Source organism: Chiloscyllium plagiosum, unplaced genomic scaffold (genome assembly GCF_037043375.1).
Source record: "Chiloscyllium plagiosum isolate Xiang-an unplaced genomic scaffold, Cpla_swu_hap1 HiC_scaffold_23, whole genome shotgun sequence".
Classification (NCBI taxonomy): domain Eukaryota; kingdom Metazoa; phylum Chordata; class Chondrichthyes; order Orectolobiformes; family Hemiscylliidae; genus Chiloscyllium; species Chiloscyllium plagiosum.
The window spans coordinates 30,439,628-30,453,884 of NW_028270161.1; the positions used below are offsets into that span (position 1 = coordinate 30,439,628).

At 42.0% G+C, this 14,257-nt stretch overlaps 1 protein-coding gene and 1 long non-coding RNA gene across 2 annotated transcripts in view; both read left to right on the forward strand.

Annotated features, from left to right (window-relative positions):
- Positions 1-14,257, forward strand: part of LOC122561461 (protocadherin Fat 4-like) — a 188,238-nt gene that overhangs the window by 63,034 nt on the left and 110,947 nt on the right. The window lies entirely within an intron of this gene.
- LOC148145861 (uncharacterized) lies at positions 58-7,222 on the forward strand. The gene is made up of 3 exons (XR_015761215.1): positions 58-146; positions 6,585-6,764; positions 7,190-7,222. It is a non-coding gene; the product is annotated as an uncharacterized LOC148145861 (long non-coding RNA).

Consider the following 14,257-nt stretch of genomic DNA (forward strand, 5'->3'; position numbering starts at 1 on the left):
TCCCTGTCCATCAAGTACCTTAACCCCTTATGAGGAAGTGGCTGCTGGGACAACACTGATCACTTTATCTGCCTCAGATGGTGATATCAATGACAACCTGACTTTCAGCTTTGTAGTCAATGAGCCTGCCTTTCAAATTACCCAAGGTAGGTGATACAATTGTTGTACTGAGTACAAAGAGTGATAATCCAATTAGCCAGAATATAATTGCAAGTGTTCCACTGAGGAACATTCATGGTTGCACTGGAGAGTCGTCGATTGTGTATTCAGACAGCAGCCCAGAAAGTCTTCCACCAATCAGCATAATGAACAAGAATTAGAGAAAGCTTAATTTAAGGTTTTACGAGCTTAAAATGAGGATTTTTCAAATATCTGGGAACCAAAAGACAAACTGAAAACAAAATGCATTGGTAGCTGTGAGCAAATTTAAAACATTTAAAATTAGTTTAACATTGTTTTGCAAAATCAACCTTTATTAGTGGCAGGAGAAAAATTGAATCAATAATGAAAAAATGAAAATCAAAATGTCAACTGATGCGGCATGAAAGCATATTCCATAATTAATGACACATTGGAATGTGGGTGATATGATGGAGGCATTTGAGAAGATTGAAGTAAATTATCGCCTGGCAATTAGTAGTCTTGTTATAGGCTCTGCCAATGAAGAGTGGACTATTTAAATCATTCTGTAAGTTGGAGATGAAGATTTAAATGTATTTAATATTAGGGAATTTTCATTTTCAGATGTTTTGTCACCATAGAAGGTAACATTTTCAGTGAGCCTCTGAATGAAGCATTGGTTGTATAGCCCACTTTCTATTTATATGTTTGAGTTTCCTTTGTTTGGTGATGTCATACAGTCATAGAGTCATAGAGGTGTATAGCATGGAAACAGACCCTTCGGTCCAACCTGTCCATGCCAACCAGATATCCCAACCCAATCTCATCCCACCTGCCAGCACAGGCCCATATCCCTCCAAAGCCTTCCTATTCATATAACCATCCAAATGCCTTTTAAATGTTGCAATTGTATCAGCCTCCACCACTTCCTCTGAGAGCTTATTCCATACACATACCATCCTCTGTGTGAAAAACCCTTTGGATACTCATTAATTCTTTTTGCAAAGCTATCTCATGTCCCCTTTCTGCCCTCCTGATTTCCCTCTTAAGTATACTCCTACTGCCTTTATACTCTTCTAAGGATTCACTCAATCTATCCTGTCTATACCTGATATATGCTTCCTTCTTTTTCTTAACCAAACCCTTGATTTATTTAGTCATCCAGCATTCCCTATACCTACCAGCCTTTCCTTTCACCCTAACAGGAATATACTTTCTCTGGATTCTCATTACCTCATTTCTGATGGCTTCCCATTTTCCAGCCATCTCTTTACCTGTAAACATCTGCCCCCATTCAGCTTTTGAAAGTTCTTGCCTAATACCATCAAAATTGGCCTTTCTCCAATTTAGAACTTCAACTGTTAGATCTTGTCTATCCTGTCATTTCCTGTAGTGACATCATTTCCTGTAGTGATGTCATTTCTTGTTCTTTTTCTCAGGGGGTGGTAAATGGGATCCAAGACAATGTATTTGTTGAAAGAGTTCCAGTTGGATCTCAACCTGAGCTACAAGTCTTCTCAAAACTCGATAAATGAATTTACTGAAGCAAACAGCAGAAATTAGCCAAAAGCTTTCTGTGACTCAGTTCTCATCTTGAGCTAAAATAGAATCTTTAGGTCCAGGAACTGGGCGAGCCTATTGGTAATTTCATATCTCACCTGAAAATTATATGGAGAAAATGTAAGTTGAAGGACACAGATAAAAGGTTAAGTATCCCACGTTAGGTGGTCTGTATGAGGTACTGAAAGTGAAAATCTGAAGGGACAAATTAATGGTTTCACAAGCTATAAACAAGATCAGAAGACATGAAACCACAAGCAGCCAGAGACAAATGTTGATGACCCAATGGTTGGCCTTTAGTGAAGCCAAGAGAAAGGTGAAGGGATTGGTGCAGTGAAACAGCATCAATAGAATATATACCATACAGAGAGATAGACAGGAGAGTTTGAGGACTGCAGATGCTGGAGATCAGAGTCACAAAGTGTGGTGCTGGAAAAGCACAGCTAGTCAGGCAGCATCCGAGGAGCAGGAAAATCAACATTTTGAGCGCTAGTTCATCATCAGGAATGTCGGGGATCATTCAATCATGGTGAGAGAGAATCCAAATAGACAGCCAAGAATCTGCCTGAATCATAAAGATCTTAACCAAGACAAAAAGCAGGATTATTTCACTACTCCCAACGCTGAAAGAGATTTCACCAGTATGAGCATAGAGCAAGGTTTTCAGGAAGCCTGTTACTTGGAATGGCTTGTGGAAAGTAACATGAGATGACAAATTTTCACTGATGATATTTGTGTTCTGGACCAGCTGGTCAAACTACTAAGTTTTACACAAAGCGGAATTTATTGACAAGGTTACCAAATGAAACACAAACTAAAGAGAACAGAAAAAGAAAGACTTAACCTATCCAAAAACCTAACAGATTATACCCATTTAATGATGATGTTCCAAATACTTGCAATAGTCCCCATAAAACCACTTGGTACAAAAGGTGAAATCAAACTCAGGGTCTTACAGAAGGGATGTCAGTGAGAGAGGAGGATCAGCCTGGACCTGTTTCTCTGGGTCCAGCAGCTTCACCACTGACTGACTGCCTTCAGTGAATAGGCAGATGGATCCAGAAAAAAGCTGAGTTGGGAGAACTGGCCACTCCCCTTTCATTGTACAAGCTTTTCTTAAAAAGAATTGATAGCCTTTTGCCTGAGGCAGTATCTGTTAGTTATAATCAAATTGACCCTAAAACCCATCCAAGCCCAAATGTTTAGGAACCTGTGTCTTAATGACTTCCCGATAAAAAAACAAGGACAACATACCCTTGTTAAAAGAGCAGTGTAATCATGGATCAACTTCCTTCATCTACCTTTGGGCCTTAAAGTGATCCAGGATAAAGTGCAGCAGAAAAAGGACACATCATGAAGGGGGTGTAAAGCAGCAGTCTGCTAAGCACGCAAGTTACAGGTGTAAGGTGTAGATGGAAGAGACTATGAAAACCAATTACGTGAGATCTTGGAGATAACATCTACAGTAGGAATCTGAGATCAAGTCAAACAGAGACAAATTCATTATGAAAGTGACAAAATGCAAGTTGCTCAGAATAGTATTTACAACTGACAGAGTCAAGCTGAGTCCTGAAAGAATCATGGCTATTTCGAGGGTGGAAGCTTGAAAAAATGAAAAAATACAGAGACATTTCCATGGCTTCCTTATCCAACATGTATCAGAGGCCAAACCGAACATGCAGGAGCTTTGAGAAAAGATGTACAGTATCAATCATCACAGTCATATGACAGGAATTTCAACAAACTCAAAATGGCAATTGACAGGAAGACAGGTCTGTCACACTACTGTTATGACAGCGCCCTAAATAGTGATTTTTGTAGACTTGAGTTTGAAGGATTGTGGAGATATATGTTTTTTTTTAAAAAAGGTCAATTAAAGGTCAGTGGAACTTTGTTCTTAAACACGTAATTTCTTCAATAACATGTGGTATCAGATAATTGCTCATTTTAATCATTTGACCTTACTTTGGGAAGAACACCTGACTTAGTAATGACTGGATTTAGTGGCTGTTCTGTATGAATAGTGTTTTGCAGTGCGGAGATTGTTTTCGATTTCAGTTAGGGAAACTTATTGAAACAAAGAAAAGAGCTGATTTGTTTACATTTCCTGTTTCAGAATCACCTTTGTGGTGAAAGCAGCCCAAAACCTGATTTTCCTCTTAAAGACTTCTTGATACGTTTCATGAGCAAACTGCATCTACCAAGATTCCAGCAACAAATTATTTTGTTGGTAATGTCCATCTACACCGCCAGGATGCTAGGACTCCAGATGCATTTAGCATTGGAGTGCAGAAACATCCTGTAAGTGGATTAGAGAAGTGCCAGGAGGGTCCATCAAGGCTTGAACATGTCAGATACCAATGTCCTTCAACATGGGGTGTGTGCAGTTAATGTCCATGGTGTGTGTCCTGAGATATTGGCGCCTGCTATCCAACATGGAGGCCTGTCAGAGCAAACAGTGAGCTGAATTTGTCGGGTTCCTATTCTGATTTCCATGTCGAGTTTTCTCAACATCAAACATGTTTAGTGAGTTTGGTAAGATAGAAAACTGAATATTGATGAGGCAATTTTGGGCATCAAAAAGGTATTTAACAAGTAATGATCACTTTTAATTGGCAAGTCATGGCTGCCTAGCAAGAATCTTGCCATGACATTTTGTGAATAAAGGTAGAGCTGTTCCCAATGTTGAGACACACATTGTCAGACTACTTTGCCCAATTCTGCCACAAATCCCTTCATAGAATGTTATTCAGATGCTTTTAAGATCCTGCCTATGGTGTCTATAACTAATATATGCCAGGAGTGAAACACAGAGCAGAAAGAGGATATAACAGCTACTAAACCAGATCATGGAATATTGTGGGTGTTGAGTTTTTTACTTAATTAATAATGGTGTCTCATAATCACAAACTACTATTCAAAATACACTCTTACCCAGAAGACGAAAGACTTGTGAGCAACAACGATCATTTCAACTGTATGAATCCTTTTGCCAAGCAAACGTTTCCTGGAAGATTAAAAAATGACAATGGAACCCAGTTTACATCCAGCAAATTTAAGGAATTCACAAAACAAAAGGGTTCAACTTCATCATCTCATCACCACATCGCCCTTGGAGACAAGGGTTTGTAGAATGACACGTCCAGATTGCCAAAGGGGCCCTTGTGAAATGCTGAGGCCAAGGAAGACCCAATCCTTGTCTGACTGTCACTCCAATTCATACCTCTCAAGGCCAACATGAAAACACCTTCAGAGCTGTTGAATGTAAAACAAAGTCAAACTAACAGGCCAATCAAAACACATCTTCCGAGTGACTAGGAGAAACTGAGGCAGCAATTCGCTAAAGACAGGGATGAAGAAGTTAGCACTTCACACTTGCTAAATCACTATTTGAGCTGCTATAACAGCAATGTACACAGTTACAGATTTCAATCATGAAAATATGGAGCTCAGCAAATTTTGTTGCTGAAGCTAAGGACCCAAGGTCAGACATTATTGAGACCGAAACCAAGAAGGAATTGAGAAGAAACAATAGAATTCACATTTGACCTACACATGAGCTGGAAAACAAGGAAGACAATCAACAAAGCACAGGAAGCACCACTGTCCAGGGTAATAACATTAACAGCAGAAAGCATGTCTCCTGCAGCACGAGGTGCAACACACACACATCACCTGCACAGCTTGCCAATTCCTCACTGAGGACAATGGATACTAAATCTCCAAGGTGGAAGACGATAAAAAATTCCATCAATAATACCTGCAGAGGAAAACATGTGCTAAAAAGCACTCTCAAAATGTTCTATTTATTTTAAAACAAAAGTTAATTGTTGATCTACTTTGTTTTAGAAAAATTAATGACTGGAACAGTCATAGTGAGAGGGAGTATTATGTTTTAAAGGAAGAGGGATATTATACTTTGCTAAATAGTCATTTAAGAGTGAGAAGTTAATTAGTCAGGAATCAATTGTCTGTGTATTTGTTTCCAATGGGCAACATTCATGGCTGCACTGGAGAGCCAGCTATTGTGTCACCCAACACCAGCCTTTGTCGTCTTCTGCCAAGCAGAATGGAAATTTACAATTTAGCAAAGTGATCTAAGCTTTCCAGTTCAACCTAGGATGTGATTAGTTTAAACACCTGAAATACAAAAGACAATCAGGACCCACATAACAGTAGGAACGCAATAGTCTGCACTCTAATGTTTACTTCAATAATTGAATCTGTGTTTCTAATGTTTTCTTACACTAATTTTTGGTATTTGTTTGTGTACTATTTATCTTTCTATCTATCAAGATGTAATTCCCGTAATTCTAACTCATTATGTGCCCGGTTTAATTCCTGTGTTTTCATATGTTAATTCAATGCTGTATACCAATGGATGTGTGTCATACCGCACTAAGCTTTTCTTAATTTAAATTTTTTCAGTTTTTTAGTGTTGGTCGTGCTGATAATATATTACAGTTAATGTTTAAAACAGATGTGAAAACATTGTTGGATAATACTGACTTTACTAATGTCACTCCAAAAAATATTTGAGGATATTATGTAAGACATTAGTTGAGCTGTTTCTATAGATTTATCCATTGCTCTTTTTCATCTTGGGTCAGTATATACAGAACTGAAAAAAATCTATTGATATTTTATCTTTATTAAGCACATTTTTTAATATGTAAAGAATTAACCAATATAATTTTAATAGTTAAAATGGGTACTTTGTTTGAATGATATTTACATTCCAGTTTAATGGCAGACTTTATTCCTCCCACACTGTCTATTGCTCTTTACTGCTCATTGATTAGATATATTAGCTGTTTCAAGCTATTAAATGATAATGTCCAGTGTGAAAATATTATTTGCCTCAGCCACATTTCATTTAAACAGATGACTCTTTTGTCTTTCAGCTGGAAACACTGCAATAATCAGCAATTCGTTCACACTGGACTATGACAATGGGTCTACTGCTACATTCTATACATTATATGTGGTAGTTACAGACCTGGGAGGTAACCAAGCAATATGTAACCTGAATGTTTCATTGATTCCGGTCGACGAAAGTCCGATATGTGATGCTGTATTTACAGGTGAAATATTTCAATTATTAGCCTTGTCCTAAATTGGATAGCGATTGCAAAGAAATAGATTTTTATTGCAGAACAAATTCTTTTCATTTAATGTTACTCCTCATTCACCAATTATCAATTTGGAGTCTTTCCATTGGTGGTGTGGTAACGTCTAAAATTACATTTCTGGTGTAATTTATTTGATACAAATTGTTGAAATATTCTTTTAATGTTATTATTGACACTTCAACTAAAATAGCAGTACACCCGGGTACAATACCTGTACACAGTGTCAGGTAATCAGAAATCAAACATTGAGTGACTACACAGAGAACATGGTGCTGATTTTAGACAAGAGATAAATGAATAAAATACAATCAGTTATAAAATTGTTATAATTTTAGTTATAATTAGTACTGACCAATGCTTTCTACTGTTTTATACAGGACCTAGCGTGACTATCTCCGAGACCATTAAATCTGGAGATTTTGTTTACACATTCTCTGCATCAGACCCTGAAAGTGCTGTGTTAAATGTGAGTTTTCTTTTTGAACATACAAAGAAGGACTAACCTCCTTAGTTCATCGAGCCTGCTCCATTATTTAATATGTTGATGGCTGTTTGGATTGAAACTTGAAATCTGTATCACACCAACCCTGATACATTTTCACCCCTTGTTTAACAAGGGGCAATCCATCACTGCCTTAAACAGCTCTGCTTCTTTCATCTTTTCAGAAAGAGAGTTTTATTCTTTATGATAGAACAAAGAACAAAGAACAAAGAAAATTTACAGCCCAGGAACAGGCCCTTCGGCTCTCCAAGCCTGAGCCGATCCAAATGTACTGATTAAACCTGTCGGTCAATTCCTAAGCATCTGTATCCCTCTGCTCCCCACCTGCTCATGCATTTATCCAGATGCATCTTAAATGAATCTACCATGCCTGCCTCTACCACCTCTGCTGGCAATGCGTTCCAGCCGCCCACCACCCTCTGTATCAAGTACTTGCCACATGTATCCCCCTTAAACTTTCCACCTCTCACCTTGAAAGCGTGACCTCTTGATATTGAATCCTTCACCCTGGGAAAAAGCTTGTGTCTATCCACCCTGTCTATACCCATCATGATTTTGTAAACATCAATCAGGTCCCCCCTCTATCTCCTCTTTTCTAATGAAAATAAACCTAACCTACTCAACCTTTCTTCATAGCTAGCACCCTCCATACCAGGCAACATCCTCGTAAACTTTCTCTGCACTCTCTCCAAAGCGGCCACATCCTTTTGGTAATGTGGCAACCAGAACTGTACACAGTATTCTAAATGCGGCCAAACCAATGTCTTGTACAATGTTAACATGATTTGCCAGCTCTTATACTCAATACTCCTTCCAATGAAGGCAAGCATACCATATGCCTTCTTGACCACTCTATCCAACTGTGCAGCAACCTTCAGGGTACAATGGACCTGCAGTTCCAGATCTCTCTGCCCATCAACTTTTCCCAAGGCTCTTCCATTCATTGTATAATTCGCTCTAGAATTAGTCCTACCTACATGCATCACCTTACATTTGTCTGGATTGAAAACCATCTGCCACTTTTCCGCTCAACTCTCCAGTCTATCTATATCCTCCTGCATTCTCTGACAGTCCCCATGCTTTCTGCTACTCCACCAATCTTCGTGTCATCTGCAAACTTGCTGATCATACCGACAATGCCCTCTTCCAGATCATTTATGTTTATCACAAACAACAGTGGCCCCAGCACTGATCCCTGTGGAACACCACTGGTCACCTTTCTCCATTTTGAGAAACTCCCTTCAACTACTCTCTGTCTCCTGTTGCTCAACCAGTTCTTTATCCACCTAGCTAGAACACCCTGCACACCAAATGACTTCAATTTCTCCATTAGTCTACAATGGGGAACCTTATCAAACACCTTACTAAAGTCAATGTATATGACATCAACTGCCCTTCCTTCATCTATCAATTTCGTCACCTCCTCGAAGAACTCTATTAAGTTGGTAAGGTACGATCTCCCCCGCACAAAATCATGTTGCCTATCACTGATAAGCACATTCTTCTCTAAATATAAATAGATCTGATCCCTCAGTACCTTCTCCAGCAACTTTCCCACCACTAACGTCAGGCTCACTGGTCTGTAGTTACCCGGAATGTCCCTACTTCCCTTCTTGTACAAGGGAACAACATGAGCAACCCTCCAGTCCACTGGCACCTCACCTATATTTAAGGATGCCACAAAGATATCTGTCAGGGCCCTAGCTATTTCCTCTCTCACCTCCCTCAGCAGCCTAGGGTAGATCCCATCCAGTCCTGGGGTTTTGTCCACCTTAATAACCTCTGGCATACCCAACACATCTACCCTACTTATGTCAACGTGATCCAGACTAATCAAACCTCTATCTCTAATCTCAACATTCATCATGTTCCTTTCCTCAGTGAATACTGATGCAAAGTAATGATTCATAATCTCACCCATTCGCTCAGGTTCGATACACAGCCTTCCTTCGTTATCCTTTAGTGTACCAATCCTTTCGCTAGTTACCCGCTTGCTTCTTATATAAGAATAAAATGCTTTGGAATTCTCCTTAATTCTGCTTGCTAAAGCTATTTCATGACCCCTTTAGCCCTCTTGATTCCTCGTTTAAGACTTGTCCTACTCTTCAGATATTCTTCCAGGACTCGTTCTGTTCTTAGCTGCCTAGACCTTATGTATGCTTCCCTTTTCCTCTTGGCTAATTGTGCAATTTCTCCTGTCATCCACGGTTCATGAATCTATATCCTGCACTACAGTTAACCTATCTTTGAAAGCCTCCCACATCTCAAATGTGGACTTCCCTTCAAATAGCCATGTCCAATCCACATTTCCAAGGTTCTGCCTAATTTTGATATAATTGGCCTTGGCCCAGTTTAGTAATCTTTTACATTACATTTTTACATTACATTACATTTTTTTTACATTACATTACATTAGGACTACTCTCTTCTTTATCCACAAGTATTCTAAAACTTACAGAATTGTGGTCACTGTTCCCAAAGAAATCCCCCACCACAACTTCTACCACCTGTCCTGGCTCATTCCCCAGTACCAGGTCCAATATGGCCCCTTCCCCTATCGGACTATTGACATACTGCTCTAGAAAACTTTCCTGGACGCTTCTTACAAATTCTACCCCATCCAGACCTCTGACGTTAAGTGTATCCCTGTCAATGTTGGGAAAATTAAAATCTCCCATCACCACTACCCTATTGCCTCTACATCTTTCTATAATCTGTTTACCTATTTGTTCTTCTACCTCATGCTCACTGTTGGGAGGTCTATAATACAGCCCAAACAGTGTGACTGCACCCTTCTTATTTGTCAGCTCCACCCATAATGCCTCACTAGGCAAGACCTCCATATTCTGCTCTTTTAGCACAGCCGTGATATCGTTCTTGACCAGCATTGCAACTCCACCCACCCCCCCCTTTTACTTTCCTCCCTGTCCTGTTTGAAGCGTCTATATTCTGGAACATTTAATTGCTAATCATTGTGGGTGGCACGGTGGCACAGTGGTTAGCACTGCTGCCTCACAGCGCCAGAGACCCGGGTTCAATTCCCGCCTCTGGCGACTCTCTGTGTGGAGTTTGCACATTCTCCCCGTGTCTGCGTGGGTTTCCTCCAGGTGCTCCGGTTTCCTCCCACAATCCAAACATGTGCAGGTTAGGTGAATTGGCCATGCTAAATTGCCCATAGTGTTAGGTGAAGATGTAAATGTAGGGGAATGGGTCTGGGTGGGTGCGCTTCGGCGGGTAGGTGTGGACTTGTTGGGCCGAAGGGCCTGTTTCCACACTGTAAGTAATCTAATCTAATCTAATCATGCCCTTCCTTCAACCAAGTCTCTGTGATTGCAATAACGTCATACTCCCAGGCACCAATTCAAGCCGGAAGTTCATCTGCCTTACACACTATACTCCTTGCATTAATGTAGATGCATTTCAGGCCACCAGTTCTTTTGCGCTCACCTGCTCTCTGCCTACTCTTTCCTTTATTAATGCTATCTTCATAATTCTTACAGTCTCCAGTCTCCACCTCGCTGCCTACTTGTTTTCTCTTCTGATTCCCAATCTCCTGCCACATTAGTTTAAAACCTCCCCAACAGCAGTAGCAAAAACTCCCCCAAGGACACTGGTTCCGGTCTGGTTTAGATGTAGACCGTCCCTTTTGTAATAGTCCCACCTTCTCCAGAACCAGTCCCAATGTCCAACAAATCTGAACCCCTCCCTCCTGGACCATCTCTCAAACCAATGTGTTCATCCTGCCTATTTTCTCATTTCTACTCTGGCTAGCATATGGCACTGGCAGTAATTCCGAGATCACTACCTTTCAGGTCTTCCTCTTTAATTTCTCTCCTAGCTCCCTAAATTCTTCTTTCAGGACCTCATCTCATTTTCTACTTATTTCATTGGCGCCTATATGCACCAAGATAACTGGCTGTTTACCCTTCCCTTTTAGAATGCTGTGCAGCCGATCAGTGATATCCCTGACTCAAGCACCTGGGAGACAACACACCATCCGGGAGTCCCGTTTTTGGCCACAGAACTGCCTATCTACTCCCCTCACAATAGAATCCCCTATGACTATGGCCCTACAAGTCTTTTTCCTGCCCTTCTGAACAGCAGTGCCCGCCACAGTGCCATGATCCTGGCAACTGCTGCCCTCCCCAACAGTATCCAAAACGGTATATCTGTTTTGGAGGGAGATGACCGCAGGAGACACCTGAACTGCCTTCCTACTCTTTTTCTCTCTTTTGGTCACCCATTCACTGTCTCCCTCAGCAATTCTAACCTGATTTTGGAAAAAAAAAACAAAGAATGAAAATCCGTTATAAATATTAGAACACAGGCTTTGCTTGCATCAAGTATTCCGCTGTGAAGGAATATGTTCTACTTTCACATTGCCTGGAGATGTGGGAGCTCCCCCACCAACAGGGACTTTCCATCATTGCTCTCAGTGCTATGCGTTTGCTTCTACTAGGGTAATTTTCCTGATGTGGAATTGTTATGCAATCTCCTATAATGAAGAAACTAGGCATGCATATTGTAGTGTTGAAGAATCTGACAGATATTTATTACATCAAACTACTGTTTACATTTGGCAGGTATATATATGCCTGAGCTAATATTAAACTCTTAGGTTATAATAGAGAAGCATGCTTCAAGTGGTGTTAGGTAAGATGGAATATGAGCCGTTTATGCCTTTAGGCACATACAGTGGTGATGTTATACAAATGTCTCTTACTGACCATGGGATATAACACAACAGAGGTCATCTAGCCTATACTGCCCTCTTTATCATCATCAATTCTCCCTAACCCTGCTTAGAGTGGACCACCTTCAAAATTCTCTCCTGAACTGTCAGTTGCTTCTAGCATGACCTGTTGAGACACCTCATCACCTGGTGAAACTGCAGAGGCAGTCTGCGCAGGGATACACAGTCTGTGTGGAAGGTCCTGAAGTCACACTGCCCAACAGCTGATACAATGTCAGAATTTAATTTGATATATTGAGGTAAATCATTTAATCAACCATCCACAAACAACAAGCTTTAAACTGTAAGTTGTCCCTAAACCCAAATCCTTAAAAAGCCAGGCACACAAGTGGAAGGGTAGATTAGTTTTAGGAGCTTTTACATTATAAACCATCTGCTAATATTCTGACATGCCTTTGAAGGTGTGTGGTCATGAGTTAGCTTAGCTGAAGCCTGCTAAGGAGAGCAGATGCTTTGGTGACCTGTGTACACGATGATTACAATGGGCCTGGGGGCCGAAAGGCAGCTCCCTGCTGCCTACAACACATCAGGGAGATGGAGCAGAAGTGGTGATGCGGGCAAGTGCTGGATTATTCCTTCTGTAAGTTGGGACCAGACTCCTCCAAGCTCCTTGGCAATGACAGGGGGCTTTCTGCCAGGTCAGTCAATGCACCCAGGATCTTATTGTACATGCTTTACCAGTGCTGCCTGGTATCCTGTCCCTGGTATCAAGAACTGAAAATGTGTTGCTGGAAAAGCGCAGCAGGTCAGGCAGCATCCAAGGAACAGGAGAATCAACGTTTCGGGCATAAGCCTTTCTTCAGGAATGAGGAAAGTGTGTCCAGCAGGCTAAGATAAAAGGTAGGGAGGAGGGACTTGGGGGAGGGGCATTGGAATTGCGATAGGTGGAGGGAGGTCAAGGTGAGGGTGATAGGCCAGAGTGGGGTGTGGGTGGAGAGGTCAGGAAGAAGATTGCAGGTTAGGAAGGCGGTGCTGAGTTCGAGGGATTTGACTGAGACAAGGTGGGGGGAGGGGAAATGAGGAAACTGGAGAAATCTGAGTTCATCCCTTGTGGTTGGAGGGTTCCCAGGCAGAAGATGAGGCACTCTTCCTCCAACCGTCGTGTTGCCATGGTCTGGCGATGGAGGAGTCCAAGGACCTGCATGTCCTTGGTGGAGTGGGAGGGTGAGTTAAAGTGTTGAGCCACAGGGTGGTTGGGTTGGTTGGTCCGGGTGTCCCAGAGGTGTTCCCTGAAACGCTCCGCTAGTAGGCGGCCTGTCTCCCCAATATAGAGGAGGCCACATCGGGTGCAGCGGATGCAATAGATGATGTGTGTGGAGGTGCAGGTGAATTTGTGGTGGATATGGAAGTGTCCCTTGGGGCCTTGGAGGGAAGTAAGGGGGGAGGTGTGGGCGCAAGTTTTGCATTTCTTGCGGTTGCAGGGGAAGGTGCCGGGAGTGGAGGTTGGGTTGGTGGGGGGGGTGGACCTGACGAGGGAGTCACGGAGGGAGTGGTCTTTTCGGAATGCTGATAGGGGAGGGGAGGGAAATATATCCCTGGTGGTGTGGTCCGTTTGGAGGTGGCGGAAATGACGGCGGATGATACATTGTACATGGAGATTGGTGGGGTGGTAGGTGAGGACCAGTGGGGTTCTGTCCTGGTGGCGGTTGGAGGGGCGGGGCTCAAGGGCAGAGGAGCGGGAAGTGGAAGAGATGCGGTGGAGGGCATCGTCGACCACGTCTGGCGGGAAATTGCGGTCCTTGAAGAAGGAGGGCATCTGGGTTGTACGCCCTTGAGCCCCACCCCTCCAACCGCCACCAGGACAGAACCCTCCTTCCTACCTTTTATCTTAGCCTGCTGGACACACTTTCCTCATTCCTGAAGAAGGGCTTATGCCCGAAAACGTCGATTCTCCTGTTCCTTGGATGCTGCCTGACCTGCTGCGCTTTTCCAGCAACACATTTTCAGCTCTGATCTCCAGCATCTGCAGTCCTCACTTTCTCCTGGTATCAAGAACTCCTGAACAACTTCATCCTCTTGTGAGCTGACAACTGAATCAATCTTTACCTGTCGCCTGGCTGCAGTTCACCAGTTTGACTTGACACGCATTGATCTCAATTCCAGAATGTTGTCTAAGGGAGAAACACAGACTCAGTCTCGGAGTTTGTGACAGAGAATATCAGATCATGTGATGGGGTTGACTCACAGATG